Source organism: Ambystoma mexicanum, chromosome 6p (genome assembly GCF_040938575.1).
Source record: "Ambystoma mexicanum isolate Mex_15411 chromosome 6p, UKY_AmexF1_1, whole genome shotgun sequence".
Classification (NCBI taxonomy): Eukaryota; Metazoa; Chordata; class Amphibia; order Caudata; family Ambystomatidae; genus Ambystoma; species Ambystoma mexicanum.
Window position 1 is genome coordinate 646343606 of NC_090935.1, and position 21679 is coordinate 646365284.

General features: G+C 47.4%; 1 protein-coding gene across 2 annotated transcripts in view; it reads right to left on the reverse strand.

Annotated features, from left to right (window-relative positions):
* The window catches only part of FCHO2 (FCH and mu domain containing endocytic adaptor 2), a 1284287-nt gene that overhangs the window by 1130987 nt on the left and 131621 nt on the right, over window positions 1-21679 (reverse strand). The window contains exon 1 of one of the 2 annotated variants that reach the window (XM_069627507.1): window positions 8902-8967. The exons of the other annotated variant lie outside the window; for it this stretch is intronic. The gene's annotated coding sequence lies outside the window, so the exon portion shown is untranslated. Of the gene's footprint in view, window positions 1-8901; window positions 8968-21679 lie in introns of those variants that run through there. 2 annotated transcript variants of the gene reach the window in all.

The window sequence follows — 21679 nt, forward strand, 5'->3', positions numbered from 1 at the left end:
CTAGTCCATGCCACCCATGGGAGCCAAGGCTAAATGAGATGCATGTGGCTTGGCCTAATCTCCTCCTCTAGCAGCTAGCAGCCCAGTCAGCCGCCTCAATACTCTATTTAAGGGCCAAGTCTGATCTGCTCCCCCACTCACACAATGTATTACCCCTCTTCTTTCGCAGCACCATGCAGGGCTTCCAAAACAGTTCAGATAAAACCAGCATACTTTTTCCCGGTTTGAGATTCCAGGGCTTGGCCCAATGGCTTAAAGAGACGCTCAACTCCCTCCAGGCCTTGACACTATATTAGATTTTAACATCTGCCTTTACATAAAAAGTACAGATTAAATTAAACAAGAACTTGCAATGAAACTGCAAAGAATGACAAATGGCGAAGGCTGGGAATAAAGATCTCTGAATACACTCCCAATTTAATTGAAGGTACATAGAGACAGTGAAAAGGCACTACTATACGCATACAGAATATTCCTATGTTAAATGACTGGTGTGCAACAGTACCATCAGGCATCCCATGAAAGCAGACTGACAAAGCGTGCAACATGTAACACATGGATGGGAGGTAACCACAAATTAGAACCAAGTTAAGGGATCTAATACTCAAATCTTCACTTAATAGTCATCATACCACAACTTGATTCAAGTAAATTTTATTTGAATATTGCTTTTACTCTTCAGAAATCAATCCTTATTTTAGTATTCCTGTTGCCCTTTTCCTCAAATATTCTTCACACAGAGGATTGTTTGTGTTGTTATCCAAGTAAAAATCAGCTTTATTTGGTTTTCATGGAATGCAACTAATTTTAAAAGGAATGTTTCTCGGCTGGAACAAATCGGTCGAGAAACAAAATCTGTGTGTATATCTATACGCGGGGTGCTTAAAATGTGTATTTTTTTTTTTAAGCACACCGCGTTTAGATATACACGCAAATTTTGTTTCTCGATCTATTTGTTCCAGCCGAGACACATGGATGGGGATCAACTGTTCAGCCCCATAATTTCGGGCACGTTTCTTAAAAAGTACACAGGCAATGCAAATCATGTTATTTAAGGCTCCAGTACAAGTTAATGGAATCTGAAAGGGATTTGCACAGCAGAGATGACCAATGCCAAGGGGGCGCAAGGACACCCTTAACTCCTTGGATAGAATGAAGGGGCGGCTCTTCCCTTCGGCCACCGAGGAGCCCCAAAAGAACAAGTATGGACCGAAAGCAGTGAGCAATAGGAGCGCGACTGAAGCCAGATGACCAGAAGAAAAAATACTGGCAATTTAAAAGACTAAACAATGTGGGAAAATTGCAGGGAAAAAAAAGGGTGACGATGGAAAGAACTAAGAAACGTAAAAAAGATGGAAGTTACCAGCCTTGAAACACATAGGGCAGGGTGGGGAAGATGATTTTATGCAACAGGTCTGCAACCTTGGTGCTCAATATATTTGGCACTGCAACTCCTATGAGCAGTAGCCAGCATAGCCAGAGGGGTGTCATGTCTGTTGAAGTCCAAAACATCTTGAGAGTAAAATGTTTCAGACCACCGTTTATATAGAGGGACTAGAAACTCAAAAAAGAAATTACCCACCGCCATCTTTAATTGGGAAGGGGGCATGTAATGTCCGATTTGCAAAGTACAAAGGGGCCTACTTAAATTCGGTGATGGTGTCCCACATGCACATGCGGAAGGCAGGGTATAGCGCTATTGGAAGCATAGAACCACTACAGCCAGAGTACTAACGACATTACCAAATGCCTGGCATGGGAAAGACGTGCATCCCTGGATTTCAGCACTGCAACCCAAGGCAAAGAACCATGGCCTCACCTCAAGAGGAAGGGCTAAATGGGTACAAAGCGAGCCAGCCTCTCTTCCCAACAAGGTAATGCCATCTGAATGGAAACCCCACTAAATAACCAGCAACAAATCGTGTTTGGTCAGTTCCATTGCGATTAGCCCAATTTTCTCCTGCTTTTACTAACGAACGGCCTGTCTTGGTTCCTCTCAAAATCCCATCACATCAGCTATGCTCTTTGTATTTACGTACTTCATTGAATGTACTTTCACCAAAGTGCTCGTACAACAATAAAAACGGTACAATCAAAACGGACAATCGGAGTAAATCCGAACAGACGAGGGAAGAGGGAATAGAGTTAATTGTTAGAGAGAGCAGATGGAAGAGGAGTTTTAAGATTGATTTGAAAATACGGAGAGCAAAGGAAGAACGAATAGAAAGGAAGCGAGTTCCAATTTTTGGAGGCAAGGAGGGCCAAGGAACAGAAACAAGAGGATGCAAAGGGTTTTTGGGAACAGAGAGAAGAAACTCATTCTGGGAGCAGAGGGCGCGTGAATGAGAATATATTGAGATAAGTAAAGGGAGATAAAAGGGGGCGAGAGCATGGATACACTTAAAGAGGATAGAGAGGAAGTGATAAAGAAGAGATTCAAAAGGGAGAAGAGAGATCTAGAAAGGAGAAAGGATGTGATAGAGGATCGAGAAGAAACACAAAACAGGAGATGAACAGAGGAGTTACATACAGAGCAAAGATGGAAAAGAGGAGAAGCAGGAAGAACAAGGAGAAGAGCTGAGCAGTAGTCAATACACGAGAAAACTAGACTGGAAAGAAGAAGCTTGGTGGCATGAAAAGGGAGATAGGGCTGACCGCTGCAAATAGCGACAGGATGGAGCAGTGGAAGAGATATGAAGAGAGAAGGGTTGAAGATTACACCCAAGTTACGAGCGGAGTGAGAGAAAGGAAAGGAAGAGTGCAGGGAAAAAAAGGGAGCATGGAGGTATAGGGGGAGGCATCTTAGTAGGAAAGAATAGAACCTCAGTTTGAGGGATTGAGGTGAAGAAAATGAGATGACATCCAATTTTGGGACTGCGCAGAGGCAGTTAGTGACAGTAGAATGTAGGGTGTCAGTGAAAGAGGAAAAAGAGAACACTATTGAGGTGTCATAAAGATAAAGATGAAAGGAAAGATTAAAAGAAGAAATAAGAGCAGTTAGGGGGATTGTATAAAATGAGAAAAGCAGGGGTCAAGGAAAGACCCTTAAGAGACTCCATAAAGAAGAGGACGGGCGGGAGAATTTTGGCCAGCTCAGCTTACTGAGTAAGAACAATGAAAAAGATTAGAGTAAAACCCTTTAACGACAGAGCCAGGTACAGCAAGAATGGAAAGGGTGAAAATGAGAAGAGAGTGATCAACAGTATCAAACGCTGCAGGGAGATCATGAAGGACAAGGACCGAAGCGTGTTTAGAGTGACAAGCCATGAGAAGAGCATTCAAGACATGCAGGAGGGCAGTCTGAGTGGAAAGGGATGGTCAGAATCTGGTTTGAAGAGGAGGCAGAAGAGCGTGAACATTTGGAGTAGACAGCACGCTCAAGGAGTTTAGATAAAAAGAGACTAAGAGAAATGGGATGAAAGGTAGTGGGAACCGAGGGATCCCGAGATGGTTGATAAGGGAAAAAGCGAGGTTAGATTTGAGGGATAAGAGTAGAAGAAGGAGATCAGAAGGTGAAGCAGTGGGGTGGGCACGAATGAGAAGGGCAGAAGTGTCAAGATCAGAAGAAGAACAAAAGGAGGATAGCGAGTAAGGTGGTCAGACTACAAGGGGTGGACAAGGAGGAGTGGGGGTAGGAAAAGAGGATCAGAGAGTTGCAACATTAGAAGTGAAATAGTTTGCAAACACAAACGAGAGGGATGAAAAGAGAACGGGATCGGGGGAATAATTGTATGGCGAAGCTGGAAAAGACAACAAGGGTGGAGAGGAGAGCTTAAGTTCAGAGAAATAGGATTTGTTTGCATTGAGTAAAGCAAGATCGTAGGAGGAATGTAGGGAGGAAAGTTTAAAAAGATCACAGGTAAATTGGGACTTTTTCCAGCGACGTTCGGCTTTACGGAGGCTGAAATCGAGGGAGGTGAGGAAAGGACTAAGCCAGGGTCGCGGAGGTTTGCAGGACGCAGGGCAGGGACGGGAAGGATAGGTAGAGTCAAGTGAAGACAACAAGGAGGAAGAGGAAATGGACGAGGAGAAGAGGAAAGAAAAGAAATGAGGTAGGATTAGAAGAGCAAAGTTTCTGGTGGGTGAAAGTAGGGGTTGAGAGTGGGGGCGAGGGGGGGAGAGAGAGATAGAGAGAAAAAGAGAGACAGAGAGAGAGAGAGAGAGAGAGAGAGAGAGAGAGAGGAACAGAAGGTGATCCAAAGTGTAAAGGGGATGAGCAGAGATGGTGCCTAAGAAACGGAACAAATAAAAGATGCAGTCAAGGCAGGAGTCGGATTTATGGGAAGGGGTGAGGAAAGGAGGTTTAAGTGATAACATTCAATGAGTGACAGAAGGGAACATTGGATATAAGTGGTAAGAAGTGGAAGATTAAAGTCACCAAGAAGAAAGATGGATGAAGGGGAGGGAAGAAGAGAAAAAGAACAGAATCAAGATGGTCAGTGAAATCAGTAGATGTGCCAGGAGGTCCGAAATAGAAATGAGACAGGAAAGGGATTTGAAAAAGAGAACAAATGGTACTCAAAAGAAGTAAAGGAAGGAAGACAAGAAGGGGGAGGTAAAAGAGTCCAAGAAGAGTTCAAGAGAATTCCAGTACCACGACCCCACCCCGAGGGGAGCGGGATATGGAAGATGTGAGTGGAAGAAGTGTGAAGAGAGGCAGGGGCATAAGTATTGCTGGCAGTGACCCAGGTCTCGGTAAGCCAGAGGAAATGAAGGTTAAATCGCATAAAGAAATCAAGAACAGAGTGTTAAGAAAACCAAGATTGATAGCGGGGAGGCAGTCGGAAGAGACGGAAGGAAAGAAGAGATTGGAATGGGTGCGGGTGGATTAAGGCTGAGAGGAGGAATGGTGGGAGACGCTAGACGGGATAAGGGTAGGCATGACGAGTGAAGGAGAGAAGATAAAGGGACTCGAGTATAGAAGGCAATGGATGGTAATGAGGCACCTTAGAGGGTTGCCCTCTGACAGGGAGTGGACAAATGGCATATAGGGGGACACGTGATCCCTCACGTGATTGCTGATGTAGTGCTGGTGGGAGGGGAGGTAAGAGCGGCAGCAGCCGCAACGCAGAGGGGACCTCGAGCAGCAACCCTCTTCCTGGGTGGATGTCAGCTCAGCAGGAGTGCAGCAGCAGGAACCCCACATGTAGGTCCAGAGGAAACGTGTGTTGTAAATAAGACTCTGTCGCTTTTGCATCTTGTCACTTAGGAAACCACTGACTAACAAGGCATTTCCTAAATCGCCACCTCTTCTGGATTTGTATTGCTTTCATAGACAAGATCTTGAGGCATATGCTCCCGGTTTATACCCACAAGGGTCGGTTTACACCTTCTGCCAAGCGGGCATTCTTTGCCTGTGATAACTCATGTTGGATTTTGTGGTCTGGCGTGTACGTCATAAGCACATCACCTAGGTATTTCTTTGCGGTAACTGAATTCACATGTTGCTTGAAGGCAAGCCTCAAAATGTGCACCTCCCTCGGCGTGGAAACAGAATGGTTAATGCTCTCTCCTCTAAAATACACCTAGGAGAAGACATTGTATATTTCAAAACTATGCTGGTTTTGTTCTTGAAATATTTATTGAGTTCAGCTACGGTTTTTTAGTACCCGACATGCCAGAGCTGGACTCTTCTTTGCCCCAATCAATGTCTACTGGATTTTGCAGGTGATTGAATAATCCTAATCCTTCTGTTCCTGGATTATGCAGTGCAATAACGTCCGACATGAGGTACACTTGGAATCCAATCTCCACATTAACCATTTTGTGGCTGGATCCCTTGCAACTGTAGCAGGAAGCCATATTATGCATGCTTCAGTGCTTAACCTTTGGAAATTACAGAAAAAGGTTTGCCAAGTATGAGCACTGGTCTGTCGGCATGGTAGCCTTTACTCTCCTGGGGTTTTTAACAGGGCTTTGGGACAGCTTGTATTGTATGAATCAGTGTTGGCTTCATGGTATTTTAAATAGCAATCTTAGAAATGTGTATTATGATCCATGAATTCCTATATATAATGGATAAAGCTATCCTGTTTACGTCAGCAAGACTATTAATACAAAATAAAAACGGACAGTATCCCACAAAGTGGGGGTTCTTTGGCAAAATCTATGCAAATGAAATGCATTACAAAATGGAAGCACTCGTTTTTACTACAGTCAGGGCATGTGCAGTGAAGCATACAGGCTCGGCGCTTGAGAGGACAGTGCCTTGTACACGCTCACAGCATAGGCTACAGAAGTAAAAGGCGCCTTGTGTGAAGAGCGCAGGCACAGTCTAATGGGTCAGTGTGCAGGATTAGTTCATTATGGATATTGGAGTTTGACCATATTTTTACTCCGTGGCTAACGTTTTAACAGTAAGTGTCCTGTGAGATTCTGGGGTCAATGACCCCAAATCGGTTTGTTTTCAGTCATTGTTTTGATCTTGGAGAGTCTCGCCTTCGCTGCAGGAAGGCCGGTCGGTCGGTCTGCATCATGTGTTTGGAATCTTGACTGACGCATAAATTGGGCACGCTTTGCTCAAATTAATTAAGCTGCACCTGCAGAACAGTATTAGTGTCTTTCAGATTCCTGCGCTTGTAGTCAAAATAACCTCCCCTGCAAGGATTTTCTTTTCTGACACTGCGGGTTGGTTGTTCATGTACTGGTTTGTTCCTGTGAAATTTAAAATGCAAGCGTTGGTTTGATTTGATTTTATTTATAAAGCGCAAAAAACCAGGCCCAGGGGCAACCGGGCGCATACACTTAAACATGTTACAAAGAGCAGTAGTTACAGTGAGTTACAAAAATATACAGCATATATACATGTACCGAAGGGTACCATTAACAGCGTACAATACAGGGACAGAGCAGAGAGAAAATGTATATTCAGTTCTGTACCCCACATGGAGTCTGGACTGTGTCAAGGTCTCATGAGTCTTGGGAGAGCAGCCATGTTTTAGCATTGTTCTTGAAGGAGTGGAATGATGGTTCAATTCTGATAGGTGTGGGCAAGGTGTTCCAGAGTTTGGAGGCCAGGACGGGGAAGCTCACCCCACCAGCTTTTTGGAGTTTGCATCTAGGCACGATGAGGCTGTGAGTTTGGGCTGCTCTGGTAGGTCGAGTGGAGGTGTGGCGTGAGAAGCGAGTGGACAGGTAAGGTGGGGCGTTATTGTTCAGACATTTGTGAGTCAAAGCTAGGGTTTTCAGGGCAATACTCTGTTTTACCGGGAGCCAGCGTAAGTCCAATCTGACGGAGGAGATTTGAGAGCGTCTCGGGATGTTTAAGGCTGCCCTTAAGGCATTATTTTGTACAGTTTGCAATTTATTAAGGTTAGACTGACTGGTCCCTAGGTAGAGAGCACTACAGTAGTCGATTTTGGCCATAACAAGAGTTCTGGCGAGTGTGATACAGTTGGTGGAGTTTAGGAAGGGTCTACAGGCAGTGATAAGTTTGCAGGTATAGGCCGAAGCTGACCTAACTGCATTTATTTGCCTATTCAGAGAAAGCGAGGAGTCAAGATAGACCCCTAGCGTCTTAGTATCTTTGGAGACTTTAATGTCATTGCCGTCAATAATGAAGGACTTGTAGGTTTGGTCTAATTTGTTGAGCCGATGATTTGATCCTAAAAGTAAGAGCTCAGTCTTGTCATCGTTAAGGCAAAGTTCGTGCTGTGCCATCCAGGCCTGGATGACCGATTAAACATCGTTAAGGGCTTTGGTGTCAGCTGTGTAGTCTCCTGTGATAGGGATGAGTATCTGGGTGTCGTCCGCGTAGTTAGTGTAGGAGACACCCAGATAGTCAAGCACATCGAAGAGGGGCTTGGTGAATACGTTATACAACGTAGGGGATACACACGAGCCTTGAGGAACGCCACAGTGAATGGGGGAGGGATCCGCTGATGCCAGCGGTGAGAAGACCCTCATGGATCTATTGCTCAGGAATGAGTGGATCCAGGCATTGGCAGAGTCGGAGAAGTGGGCTGCGGATTTGAGATGCTGGCAGAGTATTTGGTGGTTGACCAGATCAAAAGCCGCGGAGAGATCGAGGAGAAGGAGAAGAGCTAGCTTCCCATTGTTGGGTTCTTTAAAAGTATGTCGGCACTTGGTTGGTAATCTTCTGAGACAGTGGACCATCTTGGAGGCAGAGCAGTTCTGCCTCACATGGCTCCCCACCTCTGCCAAGGACTGTTGATTCCTCGAAGCCCAAGCCCAGTCAGGGCATGCAGCCTTTTCTGGAAAAATCCTCGGTATCCGGCTCATGCGTATGGCTTGTTGGAAACCATCCCCTAATTTCCTGGACATAGTGTACATATACATAAGTCCGTGGTTGGCTCTAGGTGTGTAAACAGCCTGTGCTAGGCTCTGTTGTTGTTCAAGACTGATACAGTTCTCGTGTTGCAAGATCACAGGAGCTGTTGGGGTTTAGCCAGCACCCCAAATTGTTATGTTGAGAGGAAGTTTTTCTCCTGGTTATCTTGCTTCAGTGGTTTAAAAATAATGGTTCTAACACAGTAGTTAATGCGATACAGGTTTCGCTTTTATTTGTGCTAGTGCTGGATTGTTTTTTGCTTTTATTCAGTATGCATTGAATACACTTAAAGGCAATTGTGTGCCTTGTTTGTCAGCCGACACGTGTTTCGACCCGTGGGTCTTTATCAAGGCTGATGAAGATTCAAAGATCATGCGAGGTGTGTGATTTGTGACATTTGTGACAGATTGTATTAGAGCATAAATCGTGGTGTTTAAGTGAATTGAATTTGGTTAAGCATGTGGTTCAAAATAACATAGCACATACATTAGATGCAATGGCATATTCATTCAAGGTAGAGGGAGAGAAGAGAAGGAACAGAGTAAAGTTAGCAAGGTAGTGGTCGGGCTAGTAAGTCATGATTATGTGTGAAGAGGATTGGTGCCTCTTACCTATTGTCAAAAGTCTCTAGCCCCATGTGGGGTCCTGGTCTGCGATGTGCGTACTGTCCTGTAGACAATAGTGGCTCCTGTTGGGCCCTGAAAGAAATTAGGGTAAGGGTTAGGGTTGACTGAGTTAAGGGCTAAGTACATGAAGTAGTGCTATTTAGCAATTGTCAAGGAGTCTAGATGCCAGTTTCCATGTGGGATTGGCATGCAGTGGCGATAGGGTGCCTGGGATGGGCCTTGGGGCTGTGGTGAAAGTGAACGGCGCGGCCAGTTTGGATGTGGGGGGCTCCTGTGGGAGATGGGCCAGAGTTGGGTTGGAGGTGGCCAATACCCTCTGGGGTATTTGTCAAATGGATAAGGTTATGGGGGGCTGGTGTTTGGAATACCCAGGTTGGCGGGGGTGCTGGTCCCCTTGATTAGGGTAATGGCCACGGCGGTGCCTCGAGTGCATTGAGAATCCTGTGAAAGGATGCCCAAAGCCACAGAGGGGTGAGAACAAAAACTGTGTGCCAAAGGTACACCCTGGTTCACAGCTGTAAAGGTGTCCCGTAAAGATATCCATTCAGCCATCTTTACAGAAGCTGCTCAGTGCTAAGCAGGCAAATGTCATCCCTGCTGGATTTATCATGTGTCTTTGATGACAGTCTGCAGTCAATAAGTCTCTCCTCCTCAACACCTATGCCATCATGTCACCCTCTGCACCACCTGACTTGCTAGACACCGTCCGGCCTTCTCCGGCCGCCATCCTGTAAAGCAGTACCTCTCCTGTGTCCCTCTGTGTAACCAGACAGAGTTTGTTGAAGGGGCGGAATCTGGAGACGGTTCAGAGTCTGGCAGAGGTGGAGTAAAATTGGGGGGTGGGGTGGGGGTGCTTGCACTTATTTGGGCTACGGCAGCAGAAAGCCAAAACATGCCACTGACTACTGTGGTCATTTGGCAGAGTAGAAAAGCCTGTTAACGTACCATTAAAGCTTTAAAAGCAAGGGCTGATGAACCGATTAACGTATAACGGGAGCGAAACTTCAGTGAAAACTGTCAATCCCACACTCTTTTCTGCGTCTGCTGCAGCCACAACGAAAACAGCTTGCTATTGGAAATGGCTTTCTTTCAACAAAGTGAAAGAGTGTAAAAAGGATTTGCAACAAAGCATGTGGCCCTGCTAGTTGAAAGGTGGGGTGGCGAGAGGGGGTTCGGAGTGGGAGGAGAGAAGAGTTAGAGAGGCCTGTGAATTTAGCAAGCACGGTCTTTAGGACAACTTTAATAGATGTGCCTTAAATTCTGGCAACAAAATAGAAGTCCCGGGGCACTTCATTATGGAGCCTCTGGGATGGTGGGAGCAAACGAATCGCTGGGGGTGCGGGCCAAGCACAGACATGTCCTTACATGTCCCCAAGGACCTCAGTGACAGAAGCCAGCACCATTTGAACGTCAATGAATTAATCCGATGAGGACATTGTATGCACTCTCAAGATTAAACTATGGATTAGTTCAGTGGATTCCGGCGGGACATGTAAAAACTTGTATTACGCTCAGTGGCAGCTCGCCTACCTTCTTATCCTCTTCACAGACTCTACAATTAACGGAACCAGGACCATGTTGCCCGCTAGTGCCTCCATAGCCCCCCCCCAACCCCTCCCAAGAACCTTCCAAGCTGAGCCTCAGCTGCTTGAGCAATGCCCATCCAGTAAGGCCTCACGCTGCACTGTTAATCCGTTTTTCCACCGGTTTTTGTTGACAGCCATTCATGACTAATGAGCAGCTATTTTATTAGAATCTGAAGCAGAACTGTTAAGTGTATAGTTCTGGCAGTTTTCTCCGACAAGTGTCAGCTCCTATAACGGGACTCGTTGGAGAGATGTGTCCTATCTGCTGGCAAAATGTGCCCTTTGTCACATAACGCTATTCTCGGCTATTCAGCACCTCAGCAAACCACCTCACAGATCTATTTCTTTTCTCCCTCATCTATACCTTTCAAAGAAAGCAAACTGCAGCTCTCCACAGTGAGGCGCTAGGGCCAAAGCACACCATCCATGCACGTGGTTTTAACCAAACCCATGGCGTTATCTACGGTCTTGCAGCCCAGGCGCTCAATGCAATCCATGTGGGTACACACCAGTGGGCAAGACAATAATGCAAGCGAGAAAGCCCGCAAAAGGCAGTCTACGCTGTGACACCAGAGCACTAGTGTCAGTGTCGTTGTCGTTCTTGCACCGCCTACTCGACACATGCCCTGCAGTCCAGGTCTGGCCCAGACCCCGAGCACTGAGAGTCCGCATCACACTGGCGACGAAGGTGGGGGACAGATATCCACCCGTCACAGCCCCCAAACCACGGTGGCAGACCAGGCCAATTTACATCATGCCCCAGGCACCCCAGGGCCTGCTGACTGGTGTTGCGCTCTCTGAACAAGGTGCCTGGGCGGCAGTGATACACCAAACAACGGCGAGCAGCAACGTCCCGACACAGCACCCCAGGCACCTCCAGGTCCCGCTGACTCGTGTCGCACCCACCGTATCAGGTGCCTGGGCGTCGGTGGAACGCCACGAGGGATCAAAAGAAAAAGAACAAAACACGAAGTGGGCAACCTGTGCTGCGCCCAGCAAAAAAAAAAACAAACACCATCCCCTCTCTTCCTGCGCTCTAATCACAAGTTGGATCTCCCAGCCCTAGTGCAAAGCTGCGGAACACAAAAGGGGCACGGCGTCAGTGGCAGGAGGCACTCTGCATGCCGAAATACTCACGTCAAGGACATTAAAGGAGTCCCAACAATCCCAGGACAACGCCTCTGGCCCGCAGGCCCCCACAGCCATCTGTCACCACACAGCGCTGGGCCCAAGCCCCTGTCAGTGGCCCCACCAGCAGAAAGCCTCCCTTAACTGGCCAACTGAGACTGCATCCACCTAAGACCATGCAGAGCCACTGGGTTAGACCACCAACCCAGCAGCACTACTGGGTAGTAACAATTAAAGCAATGGTGCAAAGACAGACGCCTACCAGGAACACTCTGTGCATGAAACAACATGGCAGAAGACCCCACAGCAACGCCGCAGCGGCAGCAGGGCCATAATCCCAATACCAACACGTGGGTAAAAACCATGCAAGGACCTTTCATGCAACCCTTCCAGCCTCTCAGGCCCCGGACAGGGCTCCACAGGATGGAGGAGCGACACGAGGCCCCGAAATTCTCAGACATTCTGTCCAAGACAACCCGACTGCCAACAGCAGAGACAACCGGACAGAACCAGAGAGACCAGGAAAGGACGAGCCCGAGCAATCAAGGGAGACGACACCAACAGCAGCAGTAGCGACAACGAACAGGGAACAGTCCCCAAGTCACGGCAACCGGCACCACAACCCCAGGTGAGAAAAGATCCACATGATATCGGCAGTCAAACCAACACACGGCAAGTAGACCAATGACAGCAGATCAGGCCAGAGTTGCACCTTCGCCGTAGGAGACATCCCAGTGACGATGATGATTGACACCGGAGCAAGAGTGAACGTAATGCCGACCACAAGGTTTGACAAGCTTGACCCCAGACCACCCCTACGGCAGAACCCCGTGCAGCTATTCACATATGGCTGTAAAAACCCCCTTCCATTCGTGGGGTATTTCAAAACTGCTCTCCCAAATCATCGAAAGAGCTGCAAGACTCGCATCTATGTAGTCAACGCAGGAATTGAGACATCGCTCAGCTACCCAACGGCAGAAGTAGAACTCATACAGTTCAACTTAGCAATCCAGTCAAAGGAAATTGATCACCTATTAGCAAAACACAGAAAGCTATTCAAAGGCATTGGATGCCTCAAAGGAAGGACAGTAAAGCTCCACATCGACCTCACGAAAGAACAGAGCAGTACGACACCGAAGGGTCCCTTTCCACATGAGGGCCGCAGTAGAAGCCAAACAGAACAAGTTTGAGGACCTCTGAATCATCGAAAAGGCCACCGGGCCCTCACCCTGGGTATCCCCCATGGTGGTAACTGCAAAGCCTAAGGAGCCACAAGCGGTGCACATATACATCGACATGTGCCTTCCCAACGTAGCAATAGGGCGAGAAAGACAACACCAATAGTGGACGAGCTAATCGTAGACTTGACAGGCGCCACTGTCTTGAGCAAATTGGACCTACGGTCCGGCTACCATCCAATTCGCCTGGCAAAAGAATCAAGATATATAACGACATTCGTTTATACATTTGCAGTGTGAAATACAATTGATAGCGAATTGGTCTTTGGTTGACAGTGTTTTTATTTTGATAAAGGTAATTTGGGTGCTGCTTGGTGGCGACTAGTAACACTCAGACTGCCGAATGTGTCACAATTTATGAAGAACAGAATTTTAAAAGTCACCTTCTAGCCCACCTAAAGTTAACGCTAACTATAGGTTAAATGATGTTCCAAAAATCATGTTTGTTGTACCATGAGGCTTTTTTATTCCAAAAAATGATCCTCCAAAAATTGTACTTAAATAGTAGTGCCCTCTACACGTGTTTCACCAAATCTTTGGGCTCATCAGGAGGGATTTATAACAGAAAATTCAATTCAAATTCATTGATTAGATATAAACATGCCTAATGATTAAATATTTGCATTCATCTAGCACTGGCACTAAATTAAGCCCATACCACAGATTGAATTGGGGGGGGGGGCGGTCACCGAACAAAATGTAACCCATTCTGCAGGTTCCTTCATTTTAAATTAGATGGGGAAGATAGTGGCCTGGCCCTGAGGTCAAACACCTGCTTCTAGACAGACGTGGTAGGTGCGGGTAGCGGATGTTTTAATTTTAGCTAAATTCTATCACCGTCTTCACCCAGAAGAATGGCGAATGGCAAATACTCACCCATCCACCCTCCCACGATTGCCCAGCAACTTGATGTGGCACATTTTGCAAATGCTTTTTCCCCTGAAGTGCGCACCTTTTTGCAGCAATTCTCCCGAGTCAAAGAATGTGTGCTTCGGTTGCGTTTCCATAACTACTGTAAGATTATTTCTATGGTAATTAGGTTAACTGTTTGCCCGGAGACTGCGCCTACAGCATATACAGAGAGGGGCAAAAATAGGGGCACATCAATCGACACAAGAAAAGTGCAGTCTTTTACTTTGAGCAAGCTATTGAAGGCCACTTTTTTACAGAAAGTGACAGCTGTTGGCCCAGTCAGAAATAACCAATAAAACGAGCAAGTAACCTGTCTCAAACGTGTTCACTTCATAAATCTAGTAGCATGCTGACTAAAGTAGGCCTTCCTGGCGTACTTATATATCGTACCATAACTGTTGTTTTTAAAAAAATTGGGCCAATTCACAGAGCATTTTCTACTGGGAGTACACCATTAAAAAACGCTTGTGAATCAGGCTCAAATATGCAGGGCGCCGGCACTGATCAGTGTTGCCAATCTATGCCTTTTAATGGCCACTGACCTACCCCCGAGCCTTATGCGCCTCCTAATTAGGCAAATATAAACCTAACATGCTGCGCCCTGCAACTAGTCTGGCATTTTATTAAGTAATGGGCGCTGTGCACAATTATGCAAGGCACAGTGCAGACTGCTACAGCCCCATCTCAATTTTTAAAATACTGGCACTGGGCTCCCTCCACAAAATGACTATACGTCATTCCTCCTTCCCATCATTGCACCAGCCCTCTACATAAATCTAGTGGCACCCACGTAATGTTTTATCCTTCTATTAGAACATCAGCATGCAGGCAGCCGACCTGGCAATAGCAGAGCCTCTAAATGTATAGTCCAAAATAGAAAAATATATGCCATTGCTAAATAGATTATATATTTAGCAATCGCACGGATTGCACCTCACCTGGATAATCAAATGATTTTAGCTGGCCTGAGCACTAACAGAGACAGGGTCAGAACTGTCGCCCGGGCTGTGCTCTGCTCCTACGCAATGTGCACATCATGTGATGTGAGCACAGACAGCAGACAGTCTGGCTGCAGCAGGGGCACGTGCGGTTTGTTGTTTTCCGGGCTGTGCCCCTCACAAATGCCTAGGCGCGCAGCAGAAGAAAAGAAATGCACCAGCCAAAGCCAGTGTGTTAGCAAACTACCCAGGCTGACCTAGATGTTCGTTCGTCATAATTATGTATCCTTACCCAAAGACCAGAACGTCACCCAAGCTAGAAAAGAGGCCATATTCCCTGTGGCCTACCAAGGAAAGTCCCGGTTTCCCGGTGGGCCAGTACAGCCCTGGGTATATCGTTCAGAATATTGAATTTATAGATAACATAAATAAGGGTTTCATTTGCTCACTGCATGCTGGGCGTGACTTGGGTGTGAGCCAGATGGAAATCACTTACAAGATGAATTAGAAATTAAGGCTGCATCAGGTCTGACGGGTATTTCAATAGGTTTAGCACCTCGGCCCATTCTGAGTACAGATACTGCAAACACTCTCTTAAAGCGTACTGTGCGTGCAAATCTTTCTCAGCTGTAGACAATCTAAATAAATCGGACATCGAATTTTCTGAAGCCAGCAGGTTGGAACTCTTTCAGTCATAACAATTCGGTGCTTCATTAAAACAAACCCTAGCGCATTGAATGTTCTGATCACTTTTCCGCCCTTCTTTCTAGGTAATGCGCCCAGTATGAAGATCTCATGGTCAAGCGGCAAGTTCCAGGCTGTCGCGTCCACCAGGTATGATACAACACGCTGGCGCATGAGCTGTATGTGCGGACAGCTCCCACACCATATGGAGGACATTTGCAGAACCCCTTTGCACCTCGGACAAACAGCCGGGCTATCCGAGGAGAATTTGTGCAGCTGGACACTTAATGTATTTAAGCCCACTTAACCCAGACTTGCCTCAACACCTCTGCCATTGGGATACAGCGACAACCTACGACAATTTCGGTCTAGCTGAACACAGAACGAGTCTCTTGCACTCGCACACACTCGTGACCTCCCTCAGCACCCGCCCACATGCCTGACCTCTTGGAATGCTTACAGGAGTCCGGCCAGCCCACCTAATTTCTTAGCGTGGCCAAAATGCACACACATTCTAAACCTCTGAGAATTTCCCATACTCTATACTGCGGCCACCGAGAGCGTTCCCATCACAAGTGCGGGAGACTAGAGTAATGGTAAAAGGCGCTATATAATTGAGACTACAATTACCCTTGCCGTCGTCAAGTACACCTTGTGGACATACTTAAACTGTATGAGCTTAAGCTGCGTATTTCTGGACACTTCTTTCAAATTTAGGTATAAAGCCCTACCACTTATCGTCCCGGTGTGAGATTTTTAGCGCTCCGTGGGGCTTCACTTCATAGTGCTTGCAAGCCGACACCTGGCCCACTATGATCTCTCTTTCTCCTCTGCCTGGCAAGTGTCCTACAAAGCCACAGTTCTATCGCCCCTTCATAGGGACTGTTTAAACATCCCAATTTCCATATAGGATAGCGCTTTCAGATGGCAGGAGAGACGAGGCAACGCCTGTCATAAGTCAGGCATGAATTGACTGCCACTAGCCCAGCTCTTCAGGCTGTCCCGGGGGAGGGGAGGGATCAGCCTTGCGGTAAATATGGCACCACCGACTAATACACCTGCTGGAGGGATCAGTGTTTAAAATGCAGGTCTCGGTTTACAATTCTGGTGCCAGAATACAGAAACTTTGCACTGGTGCAAGTGCAAAGTTGCACAGTATTAGCCCTAGGGAAAAGTTTGCCCCATTTCTAAAAACACTGGGATATATTGGAAAACCATTGCACCATGACCAGTGCAGTTTGGCATGTTATAAGCATCTGGGCAAAAATTGCCCAAGTGAAAAAAAAAAAAAAAAAATATGGGATACATTACTCACCGTAATCGTATTTCTGATGCTTGTATCTGCTTAGATTCACATGCTGTGCATAGGCCGACATCTAGTGGAAGCTGCGGAGTATTACAGTGTGTTTTTCGAAACTCGAAAATGGGCGTCGACACAGGCGTGCCAGTAATACTATCCCTAGTGTGACGTCCACTGTACCCAAGATCCCTCACGGGTCTAGGATCCTCAGATTGTATTTTGTCTGACATGAGGAAGCATGAGGAGTAGCGCGAGTACAGATAATCCAAGCAGATAGACAGAAAGGTAAGACTACAAGCAATCATGCGCCTTCTCTCGGAGGGGAGGAAGGGTGGGTCGCATGTGAATCTAAGCAGATACAAGCATCAGAAATACGATTACGGTGAGTAATGTATCCCTTCTGAGGCTTGTGGAATCTGCTTAGATCACATGCTGTGCATAGATTAGCGAGCAGTACCCGAAGAAGGAGGTGGGATGTGAGAAGGGTCATGAGCAAACAGGTGTCTAAGAACCGCTTGTCCCACTTGTGTATCTGTCTTGGAATGAGTGTCAATGCAGTAATGCTGAGTAAAAGTGTGAATAGAGCTCCAAGTAGGTGCTTTGCAAATGGTGTCGAGGGGAACATTTGCAATGAAAGCCAGAGTGGCCCCAATGCCTCTAGTAGAATGGGCCCTTGGCGTAAAAGGCAGAGTTTTTTCAGAAAGAGAGTAACACAGCTGTATACAGTTGATAATCCACTTCGAGATCGCGCCTTTAGAGACGCGATCCCCCGCTCTGCCTGTAGCTACGGAGACAAACAGTTGATCTGTTTTCCTAAGCGGTCTGGTTTTATTTACATAGTAGAGGACCGCCCTACGCACATCAAGGGTGTGCAGTTTCACCTCAGCCGAGCTTTGCGGGTTCTGGAAGAAAGCCGGAAGCTCGATGGACTGGTTTACATGGAATTTAGATATAAATTTAGGTGAGAACCTAGGGTGTGTGCGTAAAACCAGTTTGTCTTTGTGGATAGTAAAGAAAGGATCCTGCACTGACAGGCCTGAATTTCACTGACCCTTCTTATAGAGGTAATGGCTACTAAGAAGGCCGTTTTATAAGTCAGGTGTTTGAGACTACTTTTATGCATGGGTTCGAAAGGGGGGCCCATGAGCTTAGCTAGCACCACATTGAGGTCCCATCCTGGCGGTGGGTTCAAAATAGGAGGGTGAAGCCTCTTTACTCCTTCCATGAAGGCTTTAACTACTGGTACTTTCCACCACGATACTTTGTTATGGGATGTGGTGTAAGCCGAGAGGGCTGCCAGGTGTACTTTCAGAGAGTTAAAAACCAAACCTGCGTCCAGCAGGTGGAGCATGTATGTTACAACGTTGGAAGGAGTGCAATCAACTGGGTTGATTTGTTTATTCTGGCACCAAATAACGAATCTCTTCCACTTGTCAAAGTAATAGTGCCTTGTGTTTGGTTTCCTGGATTCTTTTAGGATGTCCATACACCTCTGTGGTAAATTGAGATGGCCAAACTCTATGATCTCAGGAGCCATGCTGCCAGGTTCATTGAGTTGGGTTCCTTGTGCACGGTTTGACCCTGTTGCTGGGACAGTAGGTTGTACCAGGCTGGGAGTTTGATGGGCTCGCACACCGCCATCCTGCGTAGGTGTGGAAACCATGGTTGTCTCGCCCACATGGGAGCAACTAGGATGAGCGTCATCGATTCCTTTTTCATCTTGTACACCACCTTCCTGATGAGAGGAGTTGGTGGAAAAGCGTACGCAAACATCCCTGACCAGTTCATCCACAGGGCGTTCCCTTGGGAGTCTGGCTGGGGGAACCTGGATGCAAATCCTGGGCATTGTTTGTTTTCGCTTGTGGCGAATAGGTCTATAGTGGGGAAACCCCACTGAGAGAAGAGATCTTCTACGATATCTCTGTGAAGGACCCATTCGTGTTCTTCTGGGAGGGAGTCTCTGCTTAGGGCATCCGCTAGGGAATTGAGCTCCCCTGGAACATGTTGTGATGACAGGAAGATGTTCCGTCTGAGTGCCCATATCCAGATTTTCTGGGCAAGCTTGGACAGATTTGGCGAGCGAGTCCCTCCTTGTTTGTTCAGATAGAACATGGCTGTGGTGCTGTCCGTCCGGATCTGCACCGACAAGTTTAGCAGATGGGGCTCGAACGCCCGAAGCGCTCGGAATACTGCTAGAAGCTCTAGCAGATTGATGTGGTTCTTGGCTACTGAGTGAGACCAGAGACCCTGAGCTGTGTGGTGGAGATGGTGAGCTCCCCACCCAGTCAGGCATGCATCTGTAGTCACCAATGCCTGTACTTCGGGATCGTAAAAGGGTTTTCCCCTTGCGAGATTCTCTCTTGTCCACCAGTGTAAGCTCTGTACGAGTGTTGGCGAAACGACCACTAGATCGTCCCACTGACCACTTGCCTGAGACCACTGTTTCGCCAACCATTCCTGCATGGGACGCATGCGCAGACGCGCGTGGGGGACCAGGTAAATGCATGACGCCATCATGCCCAGTAACCGCATTGCTTTGCGTACCGTTATTTGTTGACCTGACTGATAATGTGGAATTTGCAGTAGTATATTCCGAATTCTCTCTTCCGAAGGGAAGGTCAACCCTTTCTGAGTATCTAGGATTGCTCCTAGGAACTGTTTTGAGGTGCTTGGCACCAGACTTGACTTCTTCTCGTTGATAGAGAAGCCTAATTCGTGGAGGAGGTCGATAGTCCTCTGAATGTTTGACCTGCAAATTCCTGGGGTTTCCCCCGTTACGAGCCAGTCGTCCAGATAAGGGTACACTGGGATTGCCTCCCTGCGTAGGTGTGCAGCTGCCACCGCCAGTACCTTGGTGAATACCCTTGGTGCTGAAGCTATCCCGAAGGGCAGTACCTTGATTTGGTAGTGGCGACTGTCCACCTTGAAGCGCAAGTATTTTCTGTGGGCTGTGAGCATGGAAATATGAAAATAAGCATCTTTCATATCCAAGGTTGCCATGTAATCCCCTTTTTTAGGAGGGGGATTACCTCTTGTAGCGTGGTCATACGGAATTTTTGGGGCTTGACATACTTGTTGGCAGGCCGTAAGTCCAATACTGGGCGCATTGTCAAATCTTTCTTTGGCACAAGGAAGTAAGTTGAATAGATACCCTTCTTTACCTGGTGTCCTGGGACGAGTTCTATCGCGTCCTTTTCTAGCAGAATGGCGATCTCCTCGAGAAGGATCTTCTGATGTTCTAAGGAGTGTATTCTTTGTCGTGGAGGGTGGTTCCGGGGACGCTGCAGTAATTCTATACAATATCCTGTGGACACTGTTGACAGCACCCATCTGTCTGAGGTGATCCCTTCCCAAGCCTGGGTGAAGTTGGAAATGCGTCCCCCTACTGGGGTTGCGTGAGAAGGGACCCTGAACTGAGCATCACTGCTTTGGTGGAGGCGTGCCACCTCCCTTGTTGGGGCTGCCTCTGCCTCTTCCACGACCTCTCTTGTTACCCCTGGCGTAACTTTGGGTAGACTGCTGGTTGTTGTTCCATTGTGTACCCTGTCCTTGGGCATAGTTGCCTCTTTGTGAATTTTGGCCGCGTGGGCGACGAAAATTACTGTTCCCCCTCTGGTTAGGGGGTTTGTTGGTAAGCTGGCCAAGGGATTTGAGAGTCTCGTACTCGTCTTTGGCATTCTTAAGTGCGTCTTCGACCGCTTTCCCAAACAATAGATCGTGTTCCACCGGCTTGTCTATTAAAGAAGCCTGGGTTTCTGTTTTGAACCCCGACTGCCTTAACCACGCATGTCTCTTGATAACAGTACCCTCTGCTATCAATCTTCCTGCGTTGTCCGCGGCGTCGAAAGTTGCTTTTAATATGCAACCAGACACGGCTCTCCCTTCTGCCGAGATCCGAGCCAACTGGCCCTTTAACGGTTCAGGAGCAGAGGCTATGAGCGCTGCAACCTCTTCCCATTGATGGCAGTTGTAACTTGCCAACAGGGTGGTGGAGTTTGCAATCCTTGCTTGGTAGGCGGACGTTGAGGCTACCTTCCTGCCAAACCCGTACAGTCTTTTGCTCTCCTTGTCGGGAGGAGCTTCTGACGACGATAAGGGTGTCCCAGCCCTTTTCCGAGTGTTGGTAACCACTAGGGAGTCTGGTTTAAGATGTCCTCTTATATAAAGAGGGTCAGACTGGGCTGCCCGAAAAAGTTTTTCGACTCTGGGGTTGACGGCTCTGATGAGGTTAGGATTCACCAGGGATGGATCTATTCTACGTTGGATGGATTTAAGGATAGGGATGGTCTGAGCGACCGGCCTCCTCTCTCCCACCAACTCTTCTGCGAAGTCCCTTTCCTCCTGTACACCGTGGGTGTCGATGTGAAAATGTTCTGCTGCGCGAGCGAGAACTTCATTAAGGAGGGGCTGGTTATCAACTGGCGAGTCGGTAACTGGGGCTTCGCTCTCTACCGGGGAATCTACTCTGTAAATTTCCTGCTCATCTTCTACCTCCTCCAGGTCCTCATCATCCGCATAGTATTCAGTCCCGGTTTGTTCCTCCATAACTGTAAACTCCTGGTCCCCTTCAGGGAAAGGCTGTCCTTGGTATCTGGGGTGTGGAGTAGAGTATGGAGTAGAGTAAGGCTGCACCTCGAAGGGTTCAGGTCTTTCGAACCGGGCCTTTTTACTTAGGGGGATAGGATCAGAGGAGCCTGAGGGTGTGGCCCCTTGAGGGTCATACGAAAGGAAATGTTCTGGGTTTTTGTCATAAAAATCAGCTAAGGAAGACATCCTTGACATGACCCTGTCTATGTCTTCACTGGACCATTCTTTGGAACAGGGTATGACTTTAGTAGGCAACTTAGAGGACTTATCAAGGGTACCCTTGCTGGATGTTGATGTCCCAGTAGATTTATGTTTGTCTGTCTGCTTAGGGTGGACGGATGGTCTTACAGGAGTGGAAGGCTGTGCTTTCCGCTGTTTCCCCCCCTCCCC